Source organism: Callospermophilus lateralis, chromosome 1, assembly GCF_048772815.1.
Source record: "Callospermophilus lateralis isolate mCalLat2 chromosome 1, mCalLat2.hap1, whole genome shotgun sequence".
In the NCBI taxonomy this organism is placed as follows: Eukaryota; Metazoa; Chordata; class Mammalia; order Rodentia; family Sciuridae; genus Callospermophilus; species Callospermophilus lateralis.
In genome coordinates this window covers 54,648,727-54,664,433 of record NC_135305.1, presented here as the reverse complement: position 1 = coordinate 54,664,433, position 15,707 = coordinate 54,648,727, and positions in this window count along the sequence as shown.

Below are 15,707 nucleotides of genomic sequence, written 5' to 3'. Positions count from 1 at the left end.
TCTTTTCTGGACAGAAGGCATCTAATCCAGAATGTCCCAGTCATTTCTGGCCACTATCATTCTATCTTAATGGTAAGGCATTATGGAAAACAGCTCTACCTCTACCATTAGAATCAGACACATGCCACATGCATCAGCTTCATCAATATCAACATCTTTTTCAGTTCATTTTCCACATTTACCAGTGTCAGCATCCTTGTCAATATTTTAATGGGTCACAAATGTCATCAGAATTTCCTATGTGCTAAGACATGGTGTGGTATGTTGGGAAAAGAAAAGGATCTCTGAAGTCAAACATAAAAAAACTCTCAAATTATAGCTGTGGCTCGCACCACCTGGAGAGACTTGGGCAAGATTTTACTTTGAATATTATTCCTTACGTATAAAACGGGAGTAATACCTTCCTCAAATGGTATTTGCAATGATTAAATGAGGTAAAGTATGTAAAGAACCTAACAAAGCACCTAGTATGTGCTCAACAAATGTCGGTATATTTTGTACAATGTGGATACTCAATAAACATAAAATAAAAGTATGAACAAACTTTCCCTGGAGAAAAAAGAGAATCAGATACTCCTTAGGAACGTTTTGTCCAGGCTACATATTTTTAAACATTAAGTTGTCGTTAGTGGTCACCACCTTTCTTCAAGTAAAATTTATGCAGAAAGTCAACACTGAAAACAAGAAAATGAAACTGCTTCAGATTAAGCAGGGTGGAGGTCCCGTGAACCTCTCGCTCAGGACCATTCGTCATTGCATACCAGGTCATCCTCGCCCTTGGACTTCAGAACACAGTTTTAAAACCACAGACCTAGGCTATTTATCAAAACTGAGTTTTACGATATCCTTTATTTGGGTTCCACGTATTTTTGTTAGTTCTACTTTCTTTTTGTTAACAATCTAAACAAAATCCTTATCATTGCACTTTCTAACTTATATTGTTGTTGATTCACTGGAAAGTTCCCTTTGTAGATAAGTAGATTCTCTTAAAACTTCTTCAAGTATTTCAGTTTATTCTCCTGGCATTTTCCAAGTATATAATCTCATTGGTCCAAATGATGATTCTGGCCAATATTTTGCTTCATGTTTTAGTGTATGCACCAAAACTTCCAAAATAATATTAATAAAAATGATCTTAGTGTATATCCTGGTTAATTCTTGATTTTAATCAGCTTTCTTCAAGAGTAGTTTTATATTTATCTTGAGTAGAATGTTTCAATTTCAATTCAATCTTTTAAAATAATGGAAAGCATCCAACACCATAAATTTGCCTGTACACTGCTTTAGCTATATGCAACCATTTTTTATTTGTGCTAGTCCTAATTACCCTGCTTTTGGGGTGTCACCCCGATCACCTCATTGACATTCAGCCTTCTTCTCAGTCACAGTTATTCCCTCTCCTTTTGCCCTTTCAGGCTACTTTTCCCTCCAAGACTTCTCTTCTAGAACATGTATTCTCTTGACTCACTTTATCTTTTCCCAAATATGGAGATTATTTATAATTGCAACAGGGGAAGTGAGATTTGAAGATTTCCTTCGTTTCTCTGATCCAGTTATATAAGGCTCTGGGCTCATGAAGAGGCAACAAACAAGCAGTAGTTAGAAAACATAATAAAAGAGTTGGTACCATTTACCCCAACAGGAGGAGGAGGAGGAGGAAGAAGAAAGAGGAAAAAAGGAAGAGGAGACAAAGTTGAAGGAAAAAAAGGAAACAGAAATAAACTTAACAAGAAACGTTCAAAAACTCCCTCAAAAAAGACTTTCAGAAAACTTTAAAATTTTCTGAGAGATAAAAAGAAAAACAGCTTGAATATAAATGGAGAGCTATTCCTTTTGCTGGAGTAGGAAAAGTTAAGATTGAAAATCCTCTCTAAATCAACTTGCAAATTTGTTACAACCCCCATAAAATATTGATTTTTAAAAATCAGAGCAGTTGCTTCTACGAGTTTTATATAAATATCAAAATTCAAGTTTAGCCAGAAAGGATTTCTGTAAAGCATATGATAAAGCAAATGTGCTTAAACTATATAAATGAATCATGATAAAGAACCCACAACTAGACTCAAATACATATGCAAATTTAGTATATGACAAAGGTGACATTTCAAAGTAAATGCATTTTTCAAATAATAGGACTATTATTTATAAAATTATAATACTCTTCTATATAAATGTTTTGATTTTTGTAATAATGTTATACACTTATTATACATTATAAATTTTGTCATAATTTTGTGCTTTTTTTTTTTTTTAACTCATTGAACCCTGAGCTACAGTCCCAGTCCTTTTCACATTTTTTTTTTTTGAGACAGGGTCTCACTAAGTTCTTAGGGACTAGCTAAGTTTCTGAGGCTGGCTTGAGCCTGTGATCCTGCTCCTCAGCCTCTTGAGTCACTGGAGTAGGAAAAGTTAAGGCGTGTGCCACCAGGCCCAGCATAACTTTATACTTTTTATATAAATGAACCTGTAAAGTCCTAAGAAAAGACACAAGGGAATCATTTCATAGTCTGGATTCGGGAAAGGCCTTTTTAATATTTACTGAGCACTTGTTGCCAAGCAGCTTTTAAGCACTTTATGTGTATTTATTCACTTACTCTCCATACTATATCATAATCCTGATTTTACAGATGAGAATCCAAAGCACATAAAGGTTAAGTAAACTGGGCCCTTGGCCCAGAAACTCAGGAGCATTGCAGAAATACAAATGCTAAACCTTTTACTCTAAAGTCTGTGTTTTCAACCATGATGATAAACTGCCTGTTGAATTAATTTTTTCCAGGCCACCTGGAGCAGAATGGTAGGTATGTCCCAGCCTGATGGCTCAGTCTCTCCTTGGCTATGACACATGAACAGTACCTGACTGCACATGTGCACAGATGGGTCATTCTTAGCACAGATATGAAATTCTCTGACTTTACTGCCTAATCACTGAACACAGAATGATGGCCCTAGTGACAGAGGAAGAAATTGCAACTATTACCTGTAAGTGAGAACCAGGTGATATGATGCATGAATGGCAGTTTTGCAACCTGCTAGACCTGACAGGACCCTACCCTGAAAATACAAAATGCTATGAGAAATAATCCCTGTGTTTTCTACAAAGAAGAAAAAGCTGAGGAGACAGAATATCCAAATAGCTCATGCAGAATGGTTCCTGGCATACTTTGTTTAAAATGTATCCATTGTGGGGAAGATAGTCAACTATCACTGTAGGATATATTGTTAGAGGACTCATTATTTTTGCTAACCCTCCATCTTGTCTGCAGATTCAATTCATTCTTCACTGTCTACCCCCAAGTTAAATTCCAGAAGGGGAAATATATATATATAATCAAGCTATAAATTCCTAGGAGAAAACACAAGGGAATTATTTTTTATAATCCAAAGTGAGAAAGCTCTCTCTAAGAAGGGGACATTAAGGTCAGATATTATAATGGGAAAGAAGGATCACTTTCACTATATTAAAATTTTAAAAATTTTTATAGGAAAAAAAGTCAAAAGGCAAATGAAAACTTGGGAAAACATTTGTATCACTCATAACTGACAGAAGACTAGTTTCCATAACACACTGAAGAGCTTTTAAAAAACAAAAGGGAAGGCCTGGGGATGTAGCTCAACCTTGAAGTACTTGCCCTAGGTTCAATCTCCAGCACTGGAAGAGGAAAAAAATATTAAGAAATTTATTCAAGATCATATGTCTAGTAAATGGAGAAGTTGGGATCCAACCCAGAGAGTCTGAAAAATTAAGTTTAAAATAACACATACACACACACACACACACACACACACACACACAAAATGTTAACTCTCATAGTAATGAATATATTAATTAGTTTGAGTGAGGTAATCCACACAACATCTATGTATATTAAATCATCACATTGTACACCTTGAAGTTATATAAGTTTTATTTATCAATTAAATATTTTAAATTTGAAAAATTAATCACCAACTTCATAACATCTATAATAATTCAAAATTCTTATACCCATTATATATGTTAGGTTTAGGTTCAGCTATACAACACAAAAAAGAAAATAACTATGGCTTAACAAGTTAAAAACATTAATTTATCTCCCCCAAAATGCTATCTAGAGGTATCTCATTCAAAACCAATAGGGTAGCTTTTACTTTATGAAACCTTCAGGAACCTGTCTTCTTCCAGATTGCAACTTCCAATCCAAATGGTGTGACCTTATGAAGAACATGAATTACAGGAAAGAATAAACATAAAGGACAAAAGGCACAAGTCAGCTGTCCTGGGAGAAGTTTCTCAGAAGCTGCCACGTGGCACTTCCTCTTACATCACTTTGGCTGCAAAGGAGACTGGGAGATGTAGTCTTAATTGTGAGTAGCCACAGGCATGACTAAGCATTGCATTACTGTGGAAGAGTAGAGCAGATGTTAAGGGGATGCTCAGCCAGTTCTTTCCTTCATGGTGACACTGAAATTCCATTTCTAGGAAAATTTACATTTGTGCACAAAAATATTAGACTGATTACTCCCCACTTAACTAAATGGATTTTTAACCCTACTTTTCCTACCCTGTGCTTTGCAGACTGATCTCCATGGGCTATATCACTTGATTCCCTCCCTCCTCTGTTTTCCACTTATATTCAGGGGTTGGGAAGTACCAGCAGGAAACCAGAGGGCAAGAGAACAGTGAGTAGGTTATTTATTCCTCTTACTACTACTCTGATGGCTGCAGATTTGGCAGTGGCTGCATTCCTCAGCCTATGACCATAGCTCCTTTTGTGTGGCCTCTCCCATGGTTATGGTCTTCAGACCTCTAGTGACACTGTTCCCTTGTGCCTAGGGGTGGTGAAGGCTTCTCACTGTTGCTAGTTCCTGAGGGCTTAACTATTTATTATTGCTTTCATTAATCCTGCCAGCCCTTGTGTAAATAGTCCCTCCATTATTAAACTCCTCAGTTAAGCTTTGGATGTACCATCTGCTTCTGCTGGACTCTGGCTGGTCACATATGTACAGGGATTTTCACTGCAGCATTGCTTGAAATAGCAATAGACTAAAAAACAAATTAAATATTCATCAGTCGGGACTGGTTAAACAAATATCATGCAGATATAGTAGGTATATTACGAAGCAGTTTAAAAAATAATGTCTCACTGTATTCTACACTTAAATTTACAAGAGAATAGAGCTTATTTTAAGTGTTCTTTAAAATAAAATAATAATATTAATAACGATAAAGTATAATAATACTGGCTATTAGCTAAAATAGAGATTTCTTGATGATAGGATGTTATAAACTATGTTTAAAAGTAAAGATTTATGTTTAAAGTTAATAAGTGGTAGCGGTGGGTCTATTAATATTAAATTTTTATTCTTACATAAGATAGTTAACATCCTACTATTGTCTTTTAATTTTTTTATAGTTGTAGATGGACAAAATGCCTTTATTTTATTTGTTTATTTTTATATGGTGCTGAGGATAGAACCCAGTGCCTCACACGTGAGAGGCAAGTGCTCTACCACTGAGCAATAGCCCCAGCCCCAACATCCTACTATTCTTGACTGATTGGGTAATACACACACAGTTTTGTATATAAATAAAAGTATTTGTAACTTAAAAAAAAGTTATAATAATTTTATGCACATCATTAAAGCTATGGTCAAAAAATCATAATGTATATGCATTATATGTTATATACATACATTAAAACTTTTTGAAAGAATAAAAGACATAGATATATATTAGATTTCAATCCATTTAGATATATTTGCATGTATCCTTGTGTATGTGCCTTTATATATATATATATATATGAATTTAGTAACATATATATGAATTAGTAACTGTGGCTCCCTCTGGAAAAGAATAATGGAGGACTAGGGTAGAACAGAGAGATACTTTCATTGAATACACTTTTAAACTATAGGAATTTGTACTGTATATATTAACTTAAATTTTTAGTTAGGGAAAAAATATAATTTCTTAGGACATATAGAGGGAGGTGCAGGAATGAGACAATAGCATTCCTTTGAGATTCCATTACTATAATTGGGATTCTAATCTCTTCTCACCACTCTCTGTGCCCCACTGTGCCAACTTCTCCCATAGGACACTTCACCCTTCAGGGTTCCCATGGTCCTTATGGTGGCACTCCTGATGCATGGACAGCAGCTCCAAACCAGAAGTGGTTCAGGCTCTGCCCGAGGAGCAGGAGAGGAAGGTTCTCACAAGAGGAATGTGGGGAGCAAAGCAAATATTTGATGGGTTAAAATGGAGGTGAAGCCTCATTTGAGTCACTCCAGTGGAAAGGCTGTTTTTGTTGTTGTTGTTGGCTGCTTATGATTAGCCAAACCTAGGATTCATTTTCCCAGAATATGACCTTTGTTTTCACTGAGTTTGACTTTAATTTACTTAAGTAGAAATTCTGCGTGCTGGAGCCACCTCAGTCCAGCGACCTCCCAATGAATTCTTTTAACACTTTCAAGGTCTCACTTTTTGGTAAATTAAACCACTTTTCAGGTTTATACAAGATCTTATTTTCTCATATCCTGACTCTTGGAATATGGTAAATTCTCCCAGGGTTGGCCGAAAGGACCTTCTAGGTGAATTTAAAAACTTTGATCTTGCTCTGTGGTGAATTCAAAAGCATCAGGGTCTTTGGGTGAGGCTCTTAGCTCTATATTTTGTTCCTTCTTTCATTTATTGACCTAGATGGGAGACTGGAAGAACTTGCTGAGAGAGGAGAGATGAGGTGGTGGTCATGAAAGATAAATAGGTGTGCCCTAGGCAGATAAATGAACCAAACGACATTTAAATCTGCTGAAACAATGCAGCTTGAAGCAAGACACAGAAGGAAACTTAAGACGCTTGAGAGGAGATTAAAATGGGGAGTCAATCTGTTGGTCATTGGTGTCATCATCATTCTTGAGAAAATCAAAAGGGAAAGGAAGAGGAATGGGTTAAGAGGGGTTGTTATAGTCATTATTTGGGAAAGAAAAAAAAAGAGGAAAAGCTAAATGTCTGAGTTTTGCTTTAGACTTATGAAAATGTGCCTATATTAAGAGGGTACATAAAATGTTTTTGTACCTGTGGGGGAAAAGACACACAGGCATGCAATAATAAGGCACATTAAAGAAACTGCTGCTAGTTTGTTGTGCCGGAATGTGCCTGGAATGATAAGAGGTGGGAGCAGAGGTCCTATGACAGAGTTCTTTCCTATCATGCTGGTACAGCACGTCTGGGGTTGAGCAGTTGTAATCAGTTATGCGTGTTAGAATGATCACCCTAGAAAGAGTACTGGGGTGAAGTCAATTATAAGACCATTGTACTCACTCTGAACAAAGCTGGAGAAAGAAGAGGCACCCAGGAAATGTTGATGCGGTAAGGAAAAAAAAAATGGGAGTTAATTGCAAGTTGAAGGATGGGGATGAGGGAACGGGAAGAATCAAAGAAATCTCCATTTCTGGAGACCAAACAGATTGTGATGCAATACACTGGAATAAAAAGAAAAAAGCTTGAAAAAACCATATTGAGTCTGAGGTTACTTGTGATGTGGACTTGACTTCATGCTTTTACTTATACCCAGTTCCTACACTCTTCCTCTACTCTACCCACCAATCCTTGGCTCTCCTGTATCCTTCCCACCCCAGTTTTGCCTAGTGAATGCCTAATATCTTTCTTAGCTCAAGCAACACCCCATTCAGAATTTTCCTCATGCTGGTCATGGTGGTGCACACCTATAATCCCAGCAACTTGGGAGGAGGAGATGGGAGAATTTTCAAGTTCCAGGCCAACCTCAGCAAATTAGAGATGCCCTAAGCAACTTAGTGAGACTCTGTCTCAAAATAAAATATAAAGAGGGCTGAGAATGTGGCTCAGTGGTAAAGCACCTTCAGGTTCAATCCCCAATAAAAATATCAACAACAACAAAAAAGAATGTTCCTTGTGACATTTCATTTCCTTCCCACGAAGGCTGAGTCAGGTGGCTTTTATACCCATGATCTTATAATGTCTTGTGCATATTTCTACCATTATACCATAGTGCACATTGAATTATAATTCATTCAGAGGTCCACCTCACCTCACCTCACCTGATTTTAAGCTTCTTGTGGGTAGGTCTTCATCTCCTTTATTTCTAATATTCCCAACATATAGTGCACTGTTTATTAGAACATAGTAAGCCTCAGTGATAATTGAATGAATGAATGTCTTGAGTGGGAGAAGAAATATCTTTCTCTTAGATGAGAGTTTTGAAGGTGGTGGTTATTAGAGGCTCGGTGAGAATCTAAAGGTATGTATAGTCTAAGTTTTATCTTAGGTCAAAGCAATTTCTCAAGAGAAACATAGTCAAGGAAAGAAGTTTGGAAGAGCTGCTGTGAGGAGTAGAGATGGGAGATAAAAAGAATTACTTGTGACTATTCAGGCATCTTAAAGGTCCAGCTGACATTAGCAACAGAGTGGCAGGGACCCCCGATGACTGTATGTTTCCCTCTAGCAGTGGTTCAGTGGGCTGAACCTGACATACCCAAGGTTCAAGGTCCACAAGGCAGATTCAGCATAGGACAGAGATACTGTGGTGTCTAGACTGGAATGGGAAGGAAAATGGAACCATGAGGAATAAATGGTCTGAAAGCAACAGAAATGAGGGAGTCAGGGACCACCACTCTTCATCAAGCTCAAGAAGAGAAGTTATGGGATAAGGTAGGAGAGCACCTGGCTGGTGGAGGCTCTTTTGAGAGACTAGGATATTAGGTTTGAAATTACAGAGTAGGACCTCTTCTTCTGGATGATTATAGATCCAGAGTACAACCTTGGAAGCAGGTTGCTAGAAGGACCTGGAAGTTAAGGTTGTGGGAATTTAAAAGTTCTCTAGAACTCTGAATCTACATTGTTGGAACCGTGTACCAGGATTCTAAAGTTGCCCACATTAGAAGAAGAGTAGGAACAGGGTTCCATCGAATTCAAAGAATAATGGCTGGTGTCCAGGGGATGAATACTTGGAGTGAGGACAACATGGCCCTTAGGAAACATCCTTAAGAAACTTTAAACTTAAGGAGAGCTAAGACAAACAGATATAAACCAGGAACTAACAACCAAAACCTGTGTTAAAGCTATACCACTTCCTGTCAACATCAAGGATCTGCCATTACATTGCTTTGGAATTGTTAATATTACCAATGTGATAGAAAGTTCCTTTCAGTACTGGGATGTTGAATAAGATTGGCCTCTTCTTGATACAGACGTTTCCCAGATCTCTGCATTAGAACACCTGCTAGTCACATCAGCAGGCTCCCCAGCCTCTACTTGCTGCAAAATTGCTGGTACTTTTATCTGTCCATGACACCACCTGTCTTAAAAAGTAGGTCATGTCAGGCTCTTAGTTCAGAGACAATGAGAGGCCCTTGAACAGGCTGTAACTGAAAGAACATGTGATAAAATCTTGTACAGAGACTTTAAAGAGTAGAAAGGCCCAACAAGATTACAGGTATAATCTTTCTTTTTATCTTTAACCCATCCTCTTCTTCCTTTGATATGCTCTGGTAAAATCCCTGAATTCAACTCATTTCTATTTTCTTACCATAGAGTATTATAATATCTTACATTTACCTTGCATAGTACATTTTTGTTTACAAAATTCTTCCAGATGTTTGAACTTTTTAATTTTTAAATCTTCAAAGCAAACTCCATAGAAGTGAGCTTTTTTTTTTTTTTACTTAATTTACACAAGTCTCACTTCAGCTTCAGGTCCCATTTCACTCCACCTCTAGAGTGGAATAAGCAGTTATATTACCCATCCTGGGGGACAGGAGCTCCCCTCCTTGTAGAACGGCTGCACCTAAATGTCACTACCCTTTCTTTCTTAGACCCTTTCTTAGACCCTACCATTCCCCACCAGCCAACTCTGTCAATTCTCTCCATGGAATTCAATTCAATTCAGTAGGCAATTAATGAATGCCAACCATGGCCAAGCACCATGCTAGAAATGGAGATTACCAAATAGACACCCTCAAGAACTGGCCAGACTAGATGGGAAGACAGGGAAGTAAATTATCTTAAAATGACAACTATTATAATAGAGGGATGCACATGGTACATCAGTAACTCCAAGAAAGGGATAATTAACTCAGCCTGATAAGCTTGTGTAGCAGTTGGGACCTGGAGTTGAAAGATGAGTAAACAAGGTGGACAGTTGACACACAAGGAACAGTGTGAAAAGGTAAAGGAGTAGGAAAGGGTAAGAACTTCACTTGACTCATCTCTTATTTGTATCTGCGCTGACACCCAATGTGAGAGAGGAAAAATAAAAAGACACATTACAGTTACTTCAAGGTCACTGATCATAAGTGAGCTCACTGGGCCACATTCGCTTATGCCCATAGATTACTACTTCACACCTTTCTCGGAGGACTTCCAAGTCTTCTCAATCCTTCTTGCCTCTCATCTGATAAGTTTGTTTACTAGTTCACTGAGAATATGAAATAAGTTTGATGAGATGTTGCAAAATCACCCATCACATCAACAACCATCCCATCTACATCTATTCCCATGTACACTGCTCACCAAGGTAGCATGGGTGAACTGTTCATTGCTCTCTGGACCAACTCTTCATCGAATACTAAACTTTAGATATTCTTACCTTCACAACAATAATTCTGCAAGCAATTCTCCCCCACTCTCCCCCGTATCATTTCTGCCAACTTACAAAAATGGTGCTTCTCAAATCTTCAAAAAATCCCCTCTTGACCTTATTCCCAACTCTAACCCCTGCAACTGTCTCATTTTCTCCTTCATTTCATAACAAATCTATTTGAAATAATGGTCTTACCCACCATCTACAGTGCTCAACCTCCAATTCTCTGTCAAACCCATTTCAATAAGGCTTCTCTCTAACGTTAATGACATTGCTATTGCCATATGCTGATGATGTCTACATTATAAAATCCAGTGGTCATGACTTTGGCCTCATCTTACTTGACCTGCCATCATCATTGGACACATTTTTCTTTTTAAAACATGTCCCTCACTTGATTTCAGGAATTAATGCCCTTCAGACTTCTCTCCTTCTTCTTAAGTTTCTCCTACCACTTTTCTTTGTTGGTTCCTCTGAAAGTGCCAGAACTTTAAGAACTGGAACCCCTAGGGCTCGGTCCTTACATTTCTTTTATCTTTCATCTACCACTCTCATTCCCTAGGTGATCTCATCCAATGCCATAGCTTTAAATAGCAAGTAAGCAACTGATGGCTCTCATCTGAATCCCCACTCTCTGAACTATAGTTTCCTACATCCAAGTTTACAATGGAGCTTATATATATGGCATCTCAAAAATCAGATGTTAAAAATGCCTAATTTGTTTTTTCAGAAATCCACTCCTTCCATGAATAAATGGAATGGAAAATACCTCCATCTAAGGTTCAGGCAAAAACCTTGATGTCGGGCTGGGGATGTGGCTCAAGCGGTAGCATGCTTGCCTGGCATGCATGCGGCCTGGGTTCGATCCTCAGCACCACTGAAAACTAAAAAAAATAAATAAATATTAAAATTCTCTCTCTCTCTCTCTCTCTCTCTTTAAAAACAAAAACAAACAAACAAAAAAACTTGATGTCATCCTTGGTTCCCACTTCCCTCCCTCTTCTCTCTCTCTCTCTCCTCATAATCAGTCCAGCAAAACTTGCCATGACCTCCCAATTAAACTATATGCAGGATCATAACCCCTCTTATCATCTCTACCACATCTATCCTGATTCAAGCCATGGGCATTTCGGGACTATTATAACACTCTTCTCATTTGTCTCCTTGTCTATTTGTTTATTCTACTCTCCAGATTGCAGCCAGGGTGACTCTTTTAAAATGTCAATCAGATCAGGTCACTCAACTGATTTTCTACCTCATCTAAAGTCAAAGTCAAAGTCCTTTCAATGACCTGCACATCTCATATGATCTGCATTTCCACTTCCTCTCTAAGTGAATGTACATGAGTGAGGAGGTGGGATGAGAGTGATGCTGGACAACATTTCCCGCCAAGTAAGGAGTTCAGACTTTATCTGAGTACCACTGATAGTCATAAAAAATTAAGAATTTTGGTAATTTTAAGAATTTTAGTAATTTTGTAAATTCTATTTCTAGGCTGCAACCCACCTGTAACCCTCTATAAAAAAAAACTCAACTTTATTTTTCTATAAATCTTCCATTTGTACCCAGAAATTCAGCCATGGGAAATTCCTTGCTGTTCTTGGTGTACCACATTTTCAAAATTCCATGCCTTTTCCATTTTTCCCTCTGGCCAGAACACCCTTCCGTACTTCGTCTGAAACATGACTACTGGGTTTTCTAGACTCAACTCAAGTACCATCTTGTTTGTGGAAACTTCCTTAATCACCCATACTTAGTTGCATGTTTTCTTCTTCAGTCTTGCAAAGCACATTTCACCCACTTCTAGTGCAGATTTTATCACATCACTATAGTTGTTTGTTGCATATTGGCAAGTTCCTGGCGGACAAGGTTCAGGGTCAATTTTTGTTGGATCCCTGCAATTTGCTCACATAGTATCTTCAACTCAGTAGATGCTCTATGTGCTTTTTGAATGAAAAGGAGCCACTGAAATGGAATAAAAAATAGTAATGAAAATGCATAAGAGAAGCCAGAAGAGGGAGGTGTCATCAAAACCAACAAGCAAAATATCACATGGTACCCCACAAGTTCATATGAGTTTTCTATTTTTATGATCAGTTTTTAAATTATATTTTTAAAAGAGGAGTGATTTTTCGAGAAATAGGGGATGATCAATAATTCAGAGATTTAAATAAACTGACAGGTATTGTCACTGGAGGAGTCCTTGGCATATATGACAGAAAAAAATTTCATTACCTGTCAGTCACAGACAGACTTATTTAGAAAAGCAGATACACATTCAAGGGAGAATGTGGGCCATTCCCCAGAAAGAGAGAGACAGCAACTCTGGGAATGAGATGTTAATATTTGTAGAGGGACAGTAGCTATGGGATGAATTAGAGGTAGAGTTACTTGATTTCATGCCAGTTTTTCTAGCACTTGCCCATTACTTTTGAGTCATGTTACTTTTTGAAGGTGAGGACATGGACCATGGGCAAGTGCCAAGGACATGGGCTAAGAACATCATGGACTGGTTGCCCACAGAATGCTTGTTTTGCAATTCAAAGGTGCATGGTCATTTACTGAATTCCAACAGTTCATGAGTACTTCTCTCTGGAGAATCAGTGTCTTTCTTTTGCTGTATCCCCAAATGCCTACCTCAGTATGATTGTATTTAGCAGACAGGAGGGATTTAGAGATGCAGTAGTCCAGGTTCAGTAGCATACAACAGAAATCAGTTTCTATTTAAGCAGAAAGTGATTTAACATGGGGAATTGGGTGCTCATAACATCATTAGAAGGACTAGATAAATGGACTTTAGGCTGTGCTTCCTGGTATCCTAGAACACCACTGTGGAACTATCCTGCCAGAACAACCCCACCCCAACCACAAGAGAGAGCTGGAAACAAGACAGTGGAACCAGAAACACCTTCTAGAGCGGCACCAGCCCACATAGGTGCCTTGCATGTGGCCACCTGATACAATAACTGGCCCCTAAAAACACTCATTCTCTATTGGTGTGTAACAATTAACCTCAAACTTAGTGGGTTAAAATAACATCCATTTATTATTTCAATTCTGTAGGTCATAAGTCCAGGAGCACTCAGCTGGATTCTCTGCTTATGGCCTCACCAGACACAAGCCCAGGTGTTAATAGGCTGAGTTGTAAGCCGGAAATTCAGGTTTGGTAGAATTTGCAGTCATTTCCCTGTCAGTGGGCTGGGGGTTGCTCTCAGCTTCTAGAGGCCACTCACCATTCCCTCCATGAACCTACTCATAGGCCCTCACAGCATAGCAACTGGTAGCAAGATCTCTTGTGGAATCCACATACACCCAACACAAATATTTCTTACTTCCTTTATTCTCTTCAGCCAGAGAAAAATCCCTGCTTTTACATGGGCTCAAGTGACAAGATGAGGCCCACCCAATTCATCGTTCTAGTTTATAATCAACTCTGCCACATAACAACATGATCACAGGAAGGGTATCTGTTCAACATGCTCCAGGATTAGAATCTGGAAGCTTGGAGGCTATTTTTAGAATTCTGCTTACCACACTGTGTTTGCCAGAAAAAGCAATATAAGCAATAGACTGCTGTCAGGATTCTCCAGAGAAACCAAACCAATAAGCTGTAGATCTATATGGAAAGAGAGTTTTTAAAGGAATTGGCTCCCATGATTATGGAGGCTAACAAGTCCCAAGGTGTGCATTTGAGTCAGCAGTCTGGACACCCAGGAGAGCCAGAGGCATAGCTCCAGTCTGAAGCCCAGCGATCTCAGAGACCAGAAATTGCTAGTGTTTCAGTTAAGTTCCAAAGGCAGACAAAACTCAGAGTCCCCATTGGAAGGTTAGGACAGGAGCAACTTTCTCCTCCTTGGGGAAGGATCCGTCTTTCTGTTCTAATAAGGCTTTTAACTAGCTAGATGAGGACTGTAGGTGATCTGTTTCACACGTCCACCAATTAAAATATTAACACCATCTGAAAAACACTCTCACCAGACACCCACGGTAATATCTGACCAAATATCTGGACACCTAAAATTAACCATCACACCTTCCAAATCTCATGCAAGTATATCCTATAGGCCAAACATAAGTCCCATCCAGAGCCTCAGTAACCAGGGTGTCAGGTAGTTTAGAAAAGTGTATTGGAATGTCTTTCAAATATCTGACTTCACTTAACTATAAGAAACTTATTTTGTCATGCTCAGTGTAAGCACACATATAGAACATAAATACATGAAACAAAATTTTCATGACACATTACTTACCCTTACTAAGTGGAATAAACTATGATGTTTTCTTTATGTTTCTTTGAAGACAAATTCCAGTTTTATTGAGATATAATGACCAATAGGAACTGTGTATATTTACTATGTACATCTTGATGGGTTCATATTCACATGTATTGTGTGATGGATTCTACTCAATTTTCAACCATGCTGATCTGGATCCACTAAATGATTTCATGATCTTTCAAACAACAAGGTGGATTGATTTTGAGGGTCAATCTAGTATATTCATTACAAGCAAGTTTTGAGAAGCAAATTTTCTTCAGCAAATTTTCTATCTTGCAATGTCTAGAAAATAACCTATTCAGTTGAATTGCATATACACAATGAACTTTCAATTCGGTCTGGAAACAGACTGAGAAAAATATGAATGCTTTTAGAGGGTAGGTCCCTAACTATCCAATAAAATAAAAAATGGCCTTCAAGGAATACCCTTTTGCGACCTCCTTTCCCTGATCCATTCAGGACAAGCTTGCAAATCCACTAGACTACAGGGAAAACATTTATGGTGGAGGAGATGATTTACCAAGGGGTGTTCATGTTCAAAGTGCACACATGATTAAATATCATAAACAGGTGTTGAAGCACGTAAAAACTGTCAGCTTGGAGCCACTTACAATAAGAGTTTAAAGACCGACTTAGAATACCAGTCAATGCTTATAGCACAATTTTGAGACTGTTGTTACTAAGACAACCCAGCCCTTTCAACAACTGCCCAGGTTTCCTATTTCTATTACTCTCCTCTGCACACACACACCCTCACCCTCCCTCCACAGATGGTAAGCTGAGTCTCTGCAGAAAGAAAGGTGCTAGTGAAGTCATTGGTTTTCTA